The sequence below is a fragment of the Tenrec ecaudatus genome, chromosome 3 (assembly GCF_050624435.1).
Source record: "Tenrec ecaudatus isolate mTenEca1 chromosome 3, mTenEca1.hap1, whole genome shotgun sequence".
Lineage (NCBI taxonomy): Eukaryota > Metazoa > Chordata > Mammalia > Afrosoricida > Tenrecidae > Tenrec > Tenrec ecaudatus.
This window is the reverse complement of record NC_134532.1, coordinates 217,577,121-217,593,624: the sequence shown is the minus strand read 5'-3', so window position 1 is coordinate 217,593,624 and position 16,504 is coordinate 217,577,121.

The window sequence follows — 16,504 nt, the reverse complement described above, 5'->3', positions numbered from 1 at the left end:
TCTAGCCCAGAAGCAACAAAGCCCACATGGAAACAGCACACCAACATGGGTGATCGTGAAGGGCAGAGGAGACCAAGTCTCAAACAACAAAGGTGGGGGTTGGGGGTGGGAATCACATCACCGTGAATGAGGGTGAGTGCATGATGGGGACCCAATGCCCATCTATAGACAGCTGGACTTCCCTTGCAGAGGGGTAGTGGGGAGGAGATGAGTCACTCAGGGTTCAGTGTAGCAACAATGAAACTCAAAACCTTCCTCTAGTTCCTGAATGCTTCCTCCCTTCCCAATTATCACGATCCCAATTCTACCTTGCGGACCTGGTTAGACCAGAGGATGTACAGCGGTGCAGCAGGGATCTGGAAACACAGGGAATCTAGGACGGACGAACCCCTCAACACCAGCAGTGGGAGTGGCGACACCAGGAGGGAAGGGGGTCCCTGGGGTTTTAACACCCATTTCCTTTCCCCCCCTCCCGTGACCCCTGGAGCCATCAATCTTGTTGTTTTCTACCCCGGATTATTTATCTCTCGAATCTTATCTAGATAGACCTGCAGAGACAATTATATGCAGAAAAGCAAGAGAGCGCAAAGCAACAAAAGAACACAAAACCAAGGACAAAAAAAGAGAAAATCCTGTAAATAGTGCAGAACGCTTCATTGTGCTCGTGTGGAACTTGTGCGTGGATCAAGAAGCAGCTGTGTGAACAGAACAAGAGGACACTGTGTGGTTTGAAATCAGGGAAGGTGTAGATCAGGGTTGCATCCTCTCACCATACTTTGCTCAATCTGTAAACTGAGCCAATCAGAGAAGCTGGCTTATATACGGAGGAGGAGGAGAACGTGGCGTCAGGATTGGAGGAAGGCCTATTAACAACCTGACTTAAGCAGATGACACCGCCTTGCTTACTGACAGTGAGAAGGAAGATCAAGGATTGCAGCCTTCAGTGTGGATTTCAATTCAATGTACAGAAGACCAAAGTCCTCTCAACTGGACCGGTAGGTCACATCATGATACATGGAGAGAAGGTTGAAGTTGCCAAGGATTTCGTCCTGCTGGGATCCACAAGCAATGCTCATGGAAGCAGCTGTCAGGAGGCCAAAGGATGCATTGCATGAGGTGAATCTGCTGCACAAGAACTCTGTAACGTGTTGAAAGCAAGGCGGAATAAGGTGTGCCTTAGTCCTGTCATGATGTTCTCAATCGTCTGGTATCCGTTTGTAAGTTGGACATTGAGTGAGGAAGACTGGGTGCATTTGATTTATGACGTTGGGAAAGAATATCGAACGCATGGACTGCCGAAAGAGTGAACGGATCGGACTTGGGGCAGGTGCAGTCACAACGCTCCGTAGAGGCCAGTATGGTGAGGCTCCATCTCAGTTACTTTGGCTGTGAGAGTGGGCTCAAACGTGACAATTGTGCGGTTGGCACAGGACTGCGCAGTGTTTTGTTCTGTTGTTCAGAGAGGTCGTTCTGAGTTGGAACCAACTCGGTTTAGATTGCTACCGAGTCTAAGTGGAGAAAAACAAGGATGTTGTCAATTATTTAATTTTACTTGGGTGAATTGTATTCGAGTTTAAATTCTGAGCACCCTATTTGCAGAAGGCTATGGATGACAATACAGACCCCCACACCCATTTGCAGAATCCGCACTTGGATTAAACTTCCATTGAATTTACTCAGACCGTGGACCAAGGGATGTGAACAAGCTTGCTCTCAGGCAGAGTGCATTGGGAAGTGGGTTACCTCCACCTTCCTTGGCCATCGCAGGGAAGGGCAATAGCCCTTAGGGGCTTGCCTGGGTGTGTCCTTGGCGGAGATCAGGGTACTGGGGGTTGTAGGGAGCCCTGTCTGCCTTGGTCAGAGGGCCCTGGATCAATCTTGTAAGCGGCTCTGTCTCGCATAAAATGTGTCCCCTTCATGGTCCTGTCCCCGATTCTGTTGCCCCACCCATGACTGGGATGTATTGATCTGCCATTCAACATGTTTTTGCAACAATTTCCTTTGCCCTTCCATATCCTTCTCAAAACTCCGAATCTCAGCAACCCCTCCGATGTCATTACGAGTTAACGGCCTCCCTCATCCAGATGACGGAACTTTGTCTTATCTTTGTCCCATTGAAGACCTCATAAATGTTGTCCTTAAATTGTCTTTGAGATTTGGGAGTCTCTAAAACACAATGCCCGTAGAAGCAGCAGCCTAAAAAACGAAAACAAAACAAAAACAATCTGAATGACAGATTGTGTTGGAGAACTCTACCGTAAAAGACCTCTGTAAAGCTTTAAAAGGCAGAGGTGTCATTTTAATGACTGAGGCGCACCTGATCCCAGCCAGGCTATTTTCGCCGTCCTGGTAGGCATGGGAAAGGTGGGTCATAAGACAAAGGCGACAGGAAAATAATGCATGCATTGGAGTGTGTGTTGGTGAAGGTTGTGGACCATATTGTGGGCTGCCCAAAGAACAAATAAATCAGTCGGAGGAGAAATACAATCAGAAGACTCCTTCAAGGCAATGTCCTCAGGAGAGATCAACTGCTAGAGAAGGACATCCCATCCGATAAAGCAGAGCATCAGTGGAAACCAGGGAGACCTTCAGAAGATGGGTTCACACAGCAGCCAACACAAGGCTCTGCACCCTATCAGCACACCCAGAGACCGTATCGGAGCCAGCATGGTTTCGTTCTGTGCTCCGTAAGGCCAACCAGCAACCACAGTATTGGCTTTCTCTATGTATGTATGTTGGGTTTTGGGTGAAAGTTTACAGGGCGAATTAGTTTCCTGTTCACCAAAGTCTACACATTTTGTTGTATTGCATTCTTCTTGATCCTCTCGTTGTACCAGCAGGCTTCCCACACTCTCCCTGGGACCTGCGTTGCCTTCCAGTCCCCTATCAGTGCTTCCCCTTCCTGCCTCTGGACTTTGTGTTTGAGCCGATGCTGCCCTTTTGGTCTCCCATGGCTGATAGTTCTGAGAAGCTTGTTCCTCACAGGGGATATCGCTCCCTTTAAAGGCCGGTCTGCTGTTTGGCTCCCGCTGTGAAGATTTGGGTCTTCCTGACATTGAGTCCACCCGAAGCTGCTGTCCTTGATCTTCATCAGCAAGTGCCTCAAAGCCGCCTCACTGTCAGCAGGCGAGGCTGTGTCACCTGCACACCGCAGGGTGTGCACGAGCCTTCCTCCAGGCCTGAAGCCGAGTTCTTCTTCTTCTAGCCCTTCAGTATGGACCGCAACTCAATGTAAAGAAAGCACGTCTTTACCACTGGACGGATGACAACATCGTGATAGATGAAAGGAAGATGGACGTTGTCAAGGATTTCCTCCAGGAGCAGGGGAGCAGCCGTCGAGAAATCAACGACACAGGGCAGTGGGGAAATCAGCTGCACAAGATCTTTTAAAGTGCTGGAGAGCAAGGACATCATTTTGAAGACAAAGGTGCGCCTGACCCCAGACTATGGTATTCTCAATCATTTCCTGTGAATGTGACAGCTGGACATTGAGTAAGAAAGACTGAAGGAGAATCAATGCATTTGAATCACTGTGCTGGAGAAGAATATTGAAACACCAGATACTGCCAAACGAACCCACAAATCTGTTGGGAGAAGTACAACCAGAATGCTCCTTATTAGCAAGGACAGCGAGGCTTCGTCTCACGTGCTTTGTACAGTTTATCAGGAGAAGAACATCATGCTTGATAAAGCAGAGGAACAGCAACAGAGAGTGTGTTCGGTCAGGTTGTTTAGAGAAACACATCCAGCGACGCTTATCTTTTTATGAGAAAGAGCTTTATATCAAGAAGTAATCATAGATTAAGAAGGCATCCCAGCCCACTCTGATTCAAGTTCCTAAGTCTAATGGTAGCCCGTTAGTCCCTCTTCAGATTCACATAGCCACATGGTGGTGGCACAGGATGGGGAAGTAGGAAGCTCACAGGCCGGTAGGTGCAGAGCTGAGTGGATCCAAAGTCTGTGGAAACCTGGCAGGACACCAACAGCTCTCTGGGTTGGCAGCAGAGTCCCAGCAAGCAGGCAGGGGAAGAGACAGAGAGAAGGGGAGGCTCCCAGCTTATGAGAAAGCCACACGCCCAAGGAGGCATCATCAGGCTGCCGCCTGATTGATCGGTTGGCTTCCACCCCTACAGTCTCATAAAAAGTCAAATTGACATAAAATCATTGAGAGACCACTGAGAGGAAGCTCTTCAACGAGATGGATGGACACAGTGGCTGCAACAATGGGCTCAAACATAGCAAACATTGTGAGTGGCTAGTGTGGTAGTTATAGAATCATTTGTCAATTTTTTGTCAATCATTTGAGAGTTTAAAAGTGAAGAAGTGGAGTTGAGCCTGTCAATCAGGTGATAACCAATGAGGCCTCTGTGTGGGCATGGCCTTCTCCCAAGGAGTCAGGGAACTCTGGGATTCCTCTCTGGAGGCGGGAGATACTCTCTCTCTCTGCTCACTCCCTGCGAGACATCCCTGTGGAGAAGACACATGGAACTGCACTAGTGTCCTGAGCCAGAGGAACCACGTGGAGGCCCCTGCCAGCGCTGAGATGCTTCCAACACCCTTGGATCCACTAGACTTTGCACCCACTGCCCTGTGATCTTCTGGCATTCAGCATCATTGCGTGTATCTCGTGAGTCTGAAGAGGACTTTATAGATTCGTATCAGACGTATAGGCTAATATTGGACTTATGGACCTGATCTGGACTGGGCTGGGTGTTTCTCAATAGTCAACTGCTCTTGTTCATAAAGCTCTTTCTTATACACATATGAGTGTGTCTGGATTTGTTTCTCTGGTCTACCCGGACTCACAGCTAGGGACTGGGAAGTGTTTCGTGCTGTTCTTCAGTGTCGCTGTGACTCGATGGCAGCTAGGAAACACTGGCTGAAAGGTGATCTCTGGGGTGGATTCAGTTACAGGTGCGAGAGTGTTTAATGGCCATAATCTAGGGACTCCGCCATTTTTATGATTTCGAATTTTGGTCTACATTTTCCTCCTACCCTGTCCAAGACCTTTCTTCTTCCATGCTCCCCATCTGAATGCTTGTTCGTGGCAGTTCTTTGGAGTCCAGCGAGTGAAAGCCGCTATCCCTGTGCGTGCTCAGGAGTCCTTTGGACTCATCGCTTTCTTGAATGTTGGCTTTTTTAACCCTTCTCTGCTCTAGATGGGAAGACGCCAACAATTACATCCCCTTGCAAATGTTTCAGACTGGTTCCTACTCACCGAAGCAGGATGCAGAACGTTGCCTTTGTGAAAACATGCCAGGCCACTGGGCCTGGATGTTTCCCAAAATGATGCTTGGCCGGGGTTAAGACGCTTACATGACGCTGCCCACTGCATGCTCTACTTCACACTTGGATATTTTGGCTGCACGTGCAAATGGGTAACTAGAAATGTGGGCTCTGCCAAACCCGCAGGCGCTCGGCGGGGTACTCCTTTCCACACCTGTCCAACGCACATATGGACCTAGGTATCCACTTGTAAATACTTGTTTGTTGTTTCTGTGGCTGAAGGACCCTTTGGATAATAGTATTTACGCTTGTTGCCATTTATTCTTATGCACCTCGAGTGTCCTCCTTTCCTGGTCACGCGGTGCTGAGCTCCCCCTGGCTGGGTCGTGCCTTTCCATTCACCCAAGTAGCAGGTCTCCTCTCGAGTTGGCGGCTTTCCCTGACTCCCTGCAGTCGGCATGGCGGCCAGGCACCACGTACTTCTTCTGATATTCCCAGAGTCCTGTTGTCCATGGGACCAGTTGTTCCCACGTCTTTCGATTGTCATCTTTCTTCTTTGTCCTGGGAGAGACCATCAGTTGAAGCCTAGATAGCTGCTCACAAACTTTTAAATGAGCCCCACCCCCACCCCACTCACTACTCACAAAAGCAGGACACAGCACAGCTTGGTGTCCGTTTCCGCGAGGTCGCCCTCGTGGTTGCTGTAAATGTCGTAAGCATCTCACGGCCTACCTTCAGCAACCTTCCACTTGTATTACATTACTTTACTGGCAAAGCAAGAACACGAGAAATGTAATTTCGCAGAACTGCTCCCCACACCGTGTGGGCCTAGGCTTTGTTCTGTGGAGCTGTGAATGCCGCAGAATCTGGTTATTCTTTTGTTAAAGTTGAGTAATCCATACTGCTGGGAAGGAAATCTCTCCCTCTAGGCATATCCATACCCCTGTATGTCCAGATCCATAGATAGTGATATGCAGCCACCACTTGTCCGTGGGTGTGTCTGCCTGTCTGTCATGGCTTGTGTCATGCTGGAAGCATGGTACTGGTCCCTGAAGTCCAAGAAGCGTCATGCCAAGTCGAGCTTCTAGACGGAAAACGGACTTCGAAGAAGGAATCGCTATTCCCCGACAGCCTCACAAGTAGCAGAGCATAGTCAGCGGCAGTGTCAGAAGGTGCACCTGCTCGTCTGCAGGCGCTCAACCAACCAGTGAGGAAGAGCCGCCGTCTCAAAGCAGAGTCGACCACAATGACCTGGACGGAGTCTAACCTTCGGGAATAAAGCCTTTGGGATTTTTATGTGCTGATGGACACGACTCAACATTAGCAGAAACAACCGAAGCATCTCTTCATGATGGGGACTTGGAATGCACAGAGGATGCTCCTAGTAAAACGGAAAGCCGTCCACAACGAAATGGGACTCTCTTGATACGACTGATGCATGGTTTGGTACAAGAACTGTAAGAGCCCTCAATGAAATGTTTAGAAAAATGAAATGGAACTCCTAAGAGGTTGCTATCGTAGTTGAGATCCTACGTTAGAGAGGTGAAGGGTCCTGGCATTGGCCATTTGAATCAGAAAGGCATGTGGGCTACTACGCTGTGAGGGACAATGGCTTCACATTCATTGTCCAAAAGGACAGCTCACGACCTATCTTACGGTACAGTGCTTTTTGTGATAAGACAATATCTATTCAAGTACAAGGAAATGGAGTCTATTCCAATGCATGCGCCCACCACTAAACCTAGTGATGTAGCAATCGAAGAATCTTAGCAACTTTTTCAGTCCGAAATTGATGAGGCAAATAATCAAGAGGCATCGATGATTATTGGTAATTGGAGTGCAATAGAAACAAACAAGAAGGAACAATAGTTGGGAAACATGGCCTTGGTGATAGAAATGAAGCTGGTGACATGCAGATGACACAACCTTGCTGGCTGAAAGTGAGGCGGCCTGAACGCACTGGAAGATCGAGGATGGCAGCCTTCCGTCTAGATTACAACTCAATGTTAGGAAGACCAAAACCCTCGCCGCTAGACTGATAGGTGTTGTGAGGCGTCACCGACTTGGTTCTGCCTCATGGTGAGCCTGCGTACAACAGAATGAGCCACTACCCAGTCCTGTCCTGTGCCATCCTCCTACCCGTCTGTGCAACCACTCCGCCAACCCAGCTGTCGAGGGCCTTCCTCTTCTTCGCTGCTCTGCTGCTTTTCCAAGCACGATGTCCTTCTCCAGGGACTGGCCTCTCCTGACATTTTCAAAGCATGTGAGATGGAGTCTCACGATGCTTGCCTTGAAGAATTCTTGTACCTTTACCCAGACAGATTGGTTGGTTCTTTTGGAAGTCCACCATGCCTTTCATATTCTTTGCCAGTACCATAATTCCATCCATTCTCCAGTCTTCCTTAGCCCATGGCCAACTTTCACCTGCATATAAGGCAGCTGAAAATACCATGACTTGGGTCAGGTGTGCTTTAGTCCTCAAAGGAACATCCTTGCTTTTCAACACTTTAAAGAGGTCTTGTGCTGCAGATTTATCCTAGGCAATGCATCCTTTGATCTCCTGACTGCTGCCTCCATGAGCATTGGTTGTGGGTTCTCGCACAATGAAATCCTTCCCAACGTCAATCTTCTGTGTGTATCATGATGTTACTTATTGGTTCGGTTGTGAGGATTTGGGCTCTTTACGCTGCCTAGTAATCCATGTCGAAGGCTGTGATCCTGTGTCTTCATGAGCAAGTGCTCCCAAGCGTTTTCACTTTCCACGAGCAAGGTGTGTCACCTGCATCTGGCAGGTTGTTAATAAGCCTTCCTCCAGTCCTGATGCCATATCTGTTTTCATAGAAGCGAGCTTCTCAGATGATTCGCCAAGCCTACAGATTGAATAAGTATGGTGAGATGATGCAACCCTGATGCACACGTTCCTGATTTGAAACCAAGCGGTATACCTTTGTTTTGCTCACAGAACAAGTCCATGGACCCAGAGGCAGTTGTGTGAATGGACCAACAGGTAACATCATGATAAGCAGAGGAAAGATTGAAGCTGTCATGGATTTCATCTTGCTTGGATCCACAATCAATGCTCATGGAAGCAGCAGTCAGGAGATCAAAAGATTTACACATTCTTCCTTTTCGTCTTCACAGCTCCAGGTCTTTTCACATTTCATTATAGTACTCTGGCTCTGGAGCTGCCCTGGGGAATTTTCTGGTTAGTTCTTTGCCTTCTTCATTTCTTCCGTTTGCCTTAGTTAACTCTACCGTTCACAGCAAGTTTCAGAGTCTCTTCTACTATCAGCATTGATTCCCTACCCCACTTTCCTGTGTTTTCGGTGACCGTCTGCTTTCTTCATGGATGAAGAAAAGTCTTCTGTTGTTCGTGTTCAATGAGTTAAATTCATTCTTGAGATGTTCCCGAAACTCAAGTGGGATACATTCAAGGTTGTAGTTTGACTCTCATGGACTCCTTCAGATTTTCTTCATCTTCAGTTTGAACTTGCCCGTGTCTCAGCAATTGATGGCCTATTCCCACTCGGCCACAGCCTCTTTACGACTTGAGCTAAGGAGTCTTCCCAGCATCTCTTCCTATTATGTGGTCAGGTTGATTCTGGTGTAGGCTATGTGGTGAGGTACATTAGTATAGATGTTGTTTATGTTGTTAAAAATTTTTTTTCCCATTGAGCAGGTTGTTGGTTTTGCAAATTTCTACTGTGCCGTCTTTGGTGTCAATTCTCTCAACAAGGCTGTATATCCCACCTACTGATTTTGTCTTCTGCGTTCCTTTGGTGTGTGTGTGTGTAACCATGTTCGTATTTCTTGCCTATTGGGTTATTTATATTGAACTAATCTGCACATTGAGTTATCCACACATTTAGCCTCATTCCTTCCGATGAACCTAGGCTTTCAAGAGCTGCTACCTTCCAGCGAGAAGAGCGTCTCCCAGCATTTCTTGGAGCGCAGGCCTGCTGGAACAGGGATTCTCTCAGCTGTCGTCGTCGATGTAGTTGTTAAGGCACCATTAAGTTGGCTCCCACCCACAGCGACCCCATGCACACGGAAGGACACACTGCTGGCCCTGCACTATCCTCACAGTGGTTCCCCTGCCTGAGCCCATGGCTGCAGACACCGTGTCCACCCATCTCCTCGAGGGTCTTGCTCATTTTTTCTGTCCCTCTACTTTACGAAGCATGATGTCCTTCTCCACAGGTTCTGTGACCAGAGCAAGGGATATTGGACACACACACACACACACACACACACACACACACACATCTGTGTCCTGGTGGCATCATGGTTATACATTTGGCTTTTGTGGCAGTTACATAATCCAGTGTCAATTTGAGACTTAAGAGTAAAGGGGTAGAGTTGAGCCTGTCAATCAGGTCACAGCTTGATGACCTCATTTGGAAGCGCTAAGGAGATAAGTAGCTCACTGGAGGCAGGACACTGAGACAGTCCCAGAGAGACATGCCTTTGGAGAAGACACATGGAGCTACTCTAGAGCCCTGGAGCTGAAGGAGCCATGTGGAGACCCCTGCCAGCGCTGAGATGCTTCCACAGCCATTGGATCCACAAGACTTTCCACCCACTTGGCTGCGATCTGTCTGCATTCTGCGTCATTGCATGTGTTGTGTGAGTCTGACAAGGTTTTGGACATATGAGCTAATATTGGACTTAACCTGGACTGGGCTGAGATGTTTTCTTAATGTGCAATTGCTCTTTGATAGAAAGCTCTTTCTTATCCACATATGCATCTTCCTACATTTGTTTCTGTAGTCCATCTGAACTAATACAGCTGTGAACAGTAAGGTCAGTAGTTTGAAATCACCAGCTTCTCCACGGAGAAAGATGGGACTTTCTACTCCTGCAAACAGCTCCAGTCTCAGACACTCACAGGGCAGTTCTATCCCCGGCCTACAGGGTTGCTGCGAGCTGGCATGGACTCGATGGCAATGAGTTTGGCTTGGTTTCGTGTTTCATATACGTGTGTGTCAAGAAAATGTCTCACAGGGTTGTGGAAGTGGGCCATGCCAAGTCTAGGCCATTTCCAAGTACATGGGTCAGCTGTCACGCTGCAGGCTTCTCCTGGTTTTGGTTGCTTCAGGTGATGATGAACTCAGGAACCATAGGAAGGTGGCAGACTGGTGGTTGCAGATGCAAATGAATCCGAGGTCAACAGTTCAGATAATAGGCCACTGGTTCAAGCCCAGAGAACTAGAGGTCAAGAAGCTAGATGCGGGATCTAGATCCCCCCAAAGCAAACAAGGTTTCCCACCGTGCCCACTCACATGGGAAGCAGGCCACACCCTGAGGAAATGTTATCAGACCTGAGACTTGAGTCAGGGTGGTTTCAGCCCACGATTGTCTTATCCCAGCTTGGTTGTTTATAGCAGGTCCCATTATGGATTTACGCTGTGTTCCATCACATCACGGGGATTACTAGGTCTTAAGAGCCTAACCACTGGGCGTCATGGCCCAGCCAACTTCACAATAGACCTAACCATCACAGGTGCATTTGAAAAAAAACTAGAGCTATACAATCATAAAGGAATATCATGCTTATATCTTAAACTGAAAGAACTAAGCAAAATTTCAAGTCTCCAGTTGCAATATTAAAAGATTCTATGGGTGAAATATTACATGGTGCACGCAGAATCAAAAGATGATGGAAGGAATACACAGAGTCAATATATCAATAATACCTCATTTGCATCCAACCATGTCAAGAAGAAGCACACAATCAAGAGCCCATGGTAACGAATGGAGAAGTCCAAGTTTCACTGAAGGTCATCACCAAAAAACAGGACTCAAGGAATTGAAAATTACAGCACAATGTCATTATCACATGAGAGTAATTTGGCTGAAGATCACTCTTCTACGGTTAGAGCAGCACGTGGACAAGGAGCTGCCAGAGGCTCAGGCCAGATTCAGCAGAGGACATGGAACAAGGGATATCATTGCTGATGTCAGGTAGATCTTGGCTAAAAGCAGAGATTTCCAGAAAGATATTCACTATGCGCCATTGACCATGCAAAGACATTCAGCTTGGGTTTGGGGCTCACACTAAATCCTAGCTCCAACCTAAGAGCAATTAGTTCCTACATCATGACCCTGCTTCCTGCTCACCTTCATGAAGTGATCGCTGAAGAAAGGGTGGTACGGCCAAGTGTGGTGAAGAAGCAGAGGGTGCCCGGCAATCAATCGGAACAGTGCCTGGGGTCTTAAAGGCTTGTATTCAAACATGCAGCCATCTAAGCGAGGAGTCACCTAAGTCCACACGGAAGAAGCACACCAGCCTGTGTGGTCCAGAGATGACAACTGCAAAACCCAAATATGCGGAGGAGTAAAGCATCAGAGCAAAAATTTATGAACACCCAGTTTGTGGGGGGCTCTGGGGCACGGCGGAGCCCCAAACCATCTGCAGAATATCTAGACAGGCTGAGCCACTGGCAGATCCACTCTAGCCACAGGCAAGGGTCTCGAATAGTCCAAACAGGCAGACCACTGTGATCCTCATCATGCTGGATCAACCTTGACACTGACCACCCTATAGACAGGACCTTGGACGTGTTCTGGGTGCAAGTATCTCTTACTGCCCATGACAGAAATCTCTTCCCTCGCTTTTTGAATGTTGTTGGGGGTCTGTCCCACCTCATGCATTATGTGTATCTTTGTCTGTCTACTATTATGTTTTTAGCCTTACCACCTTAGCGTGATCTTGTTTTTTATTGTTTTTGGTTGGGTCTCCCAGCTGTGAGGCACAGGAGGAGTGGGTGCATAATGGGAATAACTGAGACAAGGGGCTCCAGGGAATGCAGGGATAGGGGTGGGTGAAGGGGTGGGTAAGGGGCTCTCGGGGTAGATGGTGAAGACAGCATGAGGAGGGAGCACTAGAACGGATTGTGATTGTATAACTCATCTTGAAGGTGATTTAACCATGGAAGGGGGAATCTTCTCTAAAATAATTGATGTGGGAGTAATGGTATGATTCTCCTTAATATGATTGAATGATTGAACTATTGAATGCTATAATATGTTAATTACTTGCCAATAAAGCTATTGAAGAAAATTAAGAAGACCTTCAGCTGCGTGGCCCACACTAGACGCTGAACAGCCTTAAGAAGAATGGGAATTCTAGAACGCCTCATGACGCTCAGGCAGAACCAGCGCATCGTTCCAGAGGCAGTGTGTGACCAGAACAAAGGAACGTTGCGTGGTTTAGAATCAGGAAAGGTGTGTGACAGGGTGGCGTCCCCCGAGCAGGTCTGTGTGCCGAGCAAATCCTCAGAGAAGCTGGATTATATGAAGGAGAATGTGACAGGAGGACTTGCAGCACTAGCCGATGAAGATCAAGGACTGTAGGGAATACAACTCAAGCCAGGAAGACCCAAATCCTCACACCTGACCAAAGGGTAACCTGGGGATCAGTGGAGAGAAGGTTGAAGTTGTCAAGGGCTTTGTCTTGCTTGGATCCACAACCAGTGCTGCTCTGACCCCCGGCCACCCTGTCTGTGCACAACAGACGGAAACACTGCCCCGTCCTCACATTGTTCCCGTGCCTGAGCCCACGATGCAGCCGCTGTGTCCATCCATCCCGTGGAGGAGGGCCTTCCTCTTTTTTTTTTTTTTTTGCCGTGCTTCCACTTGACCAAGCACGATGTCCTTCTCCAGGGACTGGTCTCTCCTGACAACATGTTCAAAGGATGTCAGACAGAGTCTCGCCATCTTGGCCTTACTTACAGGAGCACGCTGGACGCACTTCTTCCAACATAGATTAACTGACCTTTTAGGAGTCCACGGTCCTTTCACTGTTCTTCTCCGGCACCATGACTCAAATGCACCCCTTCTTCTTCGGTCTTCCTTGTTCAATGCCCAACGTTCACCTGCGTAGGATGCAGTGGAGAATGCGCTGCCTGGGAGCTGGGGCACCTTGGCTCTGAAAGAAACAAGACCTCCTTAGCGTATTGAAGAGCAAGGCTCCCTCCTGGCTGGAAGAGCTTTGGACGTGGAACCAGGACCTTCTCTCCAGCAGAGTGTGGATTCTGAACCCCGGAGACTGTGGAGGTCTGCTTCTAGACTTCGGAAGAAACCACGGCCTTTCTAACGTGGGATTTCTCCTGCGGCCTCACAGCGGCTCTGCCATTCCACCTCCAGTGCATGGTGCTCAAGGAGTGTGCTCCCCGCCTTTCTCTGCCCCAGGTTTTATGAAGTGGAAGCATGTACCCCCCCAGAGCCCCAGGCCTGAGTCTCCCCCGGGTCTCCTCTCATCCCTCAACCCTCAGCACCTGCTCTCTTGCCTTAGCAAAGGTCTCTGGACGCAGACGCAGTGCTGGCCTCTGTTCCTGGGTGCTCTGCCGGGTCCGGGAGTCCACATGGAGTTAAATGTTCCATGCCCAGCAGTTTATTTCTCCCTGCCCACTCCTTATCCAGCACTCTGCAGAAATACTGCTGACGACGGGTCTCTCTTCCCCACAGATGACTTGCTACTCTCTGGAAGCCGGGTTATTCCAGCTTCGTTTCCTTCTTAGCTTTTTGGTGAATTTTCTAAAGCGAAGATTCTCCATGCTGGATATTTAAGAGACAGAAGTCCTCTTCAAGGTCTATTTTAATGAACAGCAGCAGCAACAACAAACGGGACAGAGGGGTAAAACGTTTAAAAGCGGCGCTTTGCACCTGGTGGCTACTGTTCAATCGTGGATGAAGGGTAAGATTCTGCTGCTTGATTCATTCAGATGCTTTCGTTTTCATGCATTTTTATCACAATAAAAAATAGATTTATTATAACCTGCCACCGAGAGTCCCTCTCACTTTCTAAAAGTAATTACTCAATCTAGATCTCCCACACTTCACGCGGTCATTCCTTAGAGTCTGATTATCTTGCATGATAAAATGCCAGCGCACTCTGACAGATATTCTTGTTTATTTTTATTTACTTAAGGTCATAGACAGAATTCTAATCAGAAAACCTTTTTTAGAGCAATAACAATTCTGACAATCCTTTGTGGAACATGTGATTAAACAAAGAAAGAGCTGAGCTGATAAAATAGACGGCCACTCCCACCCCACCGATATGCCTTCTTCTGTGGGAGATTAAACACTCAGCGATTTAAACATTTTATTGAACGCAGACCACAGTTGACCAGTCTGTTTTCTCATGAGAGAATGAGAAGAGCAATGTATCACATCGCTCTCCAGTGGGGTTTGCACTTACGTTGCTGAAGAGTGCGGTCTCGGCTTCAGCACAGAGGCCTCCCCTGGGCCATGTCTCTCCGTATGAGGTGAGAGAGATACGGGTCAAAGGGGTCCTGCTACCTGAAGTTCATGCACCTGCATCTTTCTAGGCCACGCTCCAGATACCACCGAACTCAGAGGTTCCTCCAAACGCACCAGGAGCCAGCTCTCAGGCCCTAAGGGGCTTATTTCCTTAATCCATCCCCATGAGGTTGGACTACACAATTGTTACACACACTGCATTCCACGAGGCTCCCTGGAGAAGCAAAACCAGTGACTATATACACATAATGTACAGAGATGTTTACCAAGGAGGTAGCTTACACCGTTGTAGAAGTGGGGAACTCCATGGGTTAAATCCATGGGTCAGAGTTAGGCTGAAGGTTTTTTTACTGACTCCGCAGCTGCTGGGACTGAGGCAGTAGGCAGCAGGAAGAAGAGCCAGTGGTTTGGAAAACTACAGGTGTGTGTGTGTGGGGGGGGGTGTTGAAGGAGGATGAAGCCAAGGTCAGCAGACAGGATGGCAGGCTGCTGATGGTGCTCAGGGAGGTCAGGCAAGATGGTGGCCTGTTGGTCTAAGAAACCAGAGGTCAGTGAGACAGATGCGAGACCCAAGCCAACAAAAAGGAAAAAGCATTCCCATAAGTTCTGCTTCAAGAGGAGTAGGCGTCGCCCCTGCGGAAACTTCATTTTGATGGCACCAAGGCTGCGGCCTCAGCAGAGAGACTGGGCTCCTCCGGAACCAACTCTGCTGCCCAGAGCAGATGGCATCATGGAGGTGTTACCATTATGCGGGGTCACATCATGGGGGCATTCAAACAGCTGACAACCCTGGCCCAGCCAAGTTGCCACAAAGTCTAACGGTCATCTCCACCTGCAGGCTTGAAGGTGGCCAAGGGTAGCTCTTCGTCAGGAGTGTGGACAGAACTTGAACAGGAGGCTGGGAGGGTGGGGGTGGGGTGTCCATATCCCTGTATGTGAACCCTCATTCCAAAATGCAAGAACGGGCTGGGGTGGGGCGATGAGAAGTGGGGCTGGCTAGGGCCATGCAGTTGGACCCAACCCAGAATTTCTGGGTTTGAATCCCGTTTCCGTCACTAACCAGCCATGTCAGTCATTTGTCTGAAGGCTGTTTAACCTTCGGGGCTTTGGGTCCCTCATCTGTAAAATGGGGACAATAGCAGGACATCCTTCACAGGTCATACGTGTAAAGTGCTTTAAGATGTGATTGAGCCCACGCGGGTCCTCCTCTTCAACTTCACGGCAGAAAGGTCCTCGCATGCAGAGCCTCAGCTGGAACAGCACCTGGAAAATGTACTTTTGGACCTTGCCTGCCGTGAAGTCAGACAGCACACTAGGAGGGGGAGGGACGCTGTGGGCCGGCCAGCCATGTCTGTGTGAGATGCAAACGGAAAAATAAAAACCACCATCTGAGCCCTCCCTGGCGTACAGGCTTGAGGAGACAGGAAAGGGCTGCTATGTCATTTGTGGGGTTCAAGGCGAAATGAAACTGCGGGCCCCTTGTTTCAAAACAGGGAGGCGGCGGCATCGCCAGAAACAAAATACAAAATGTTTTCCTTTCCCCCACATTCTCTCTTCATTTGCCTTTAAAAAAAATCAAATTTCCACTTAATATCATCCTGGTCTCAGGAACCCGAAGCAATGTGTCAAAACCCACTCAACACGATGGGTCAGGTTTGGTTTGGGGTAAGCAAAGGCAGCCGAAGGCGCTGAGTGGTCCGCCCGGGTTTGGCTACTTCTCTGTATTTTGCCCAAAACCAATTTTAAATGCAAATGTAAGAACACTTTGCTCCTGTGTAGGATCGCTAAAATGACATCATCTTTATTTCACAGGTTTTTTTGCATGCCTATCTATTTTATTCTTAGGCGAAGAGTGGAACTAACTGATTCAGCCACTGGCATTTTACTCCCAGTATGTGCGTATTCCACCAACATGCAGTCCCTGACAGCTCCTGGTCAGCTCCTTGACTCCCAGCAGAAATGCTGGTTTCTGAGCACACCTAGAGGCCCCCGCAAAGGCCAGCCTGGTCAT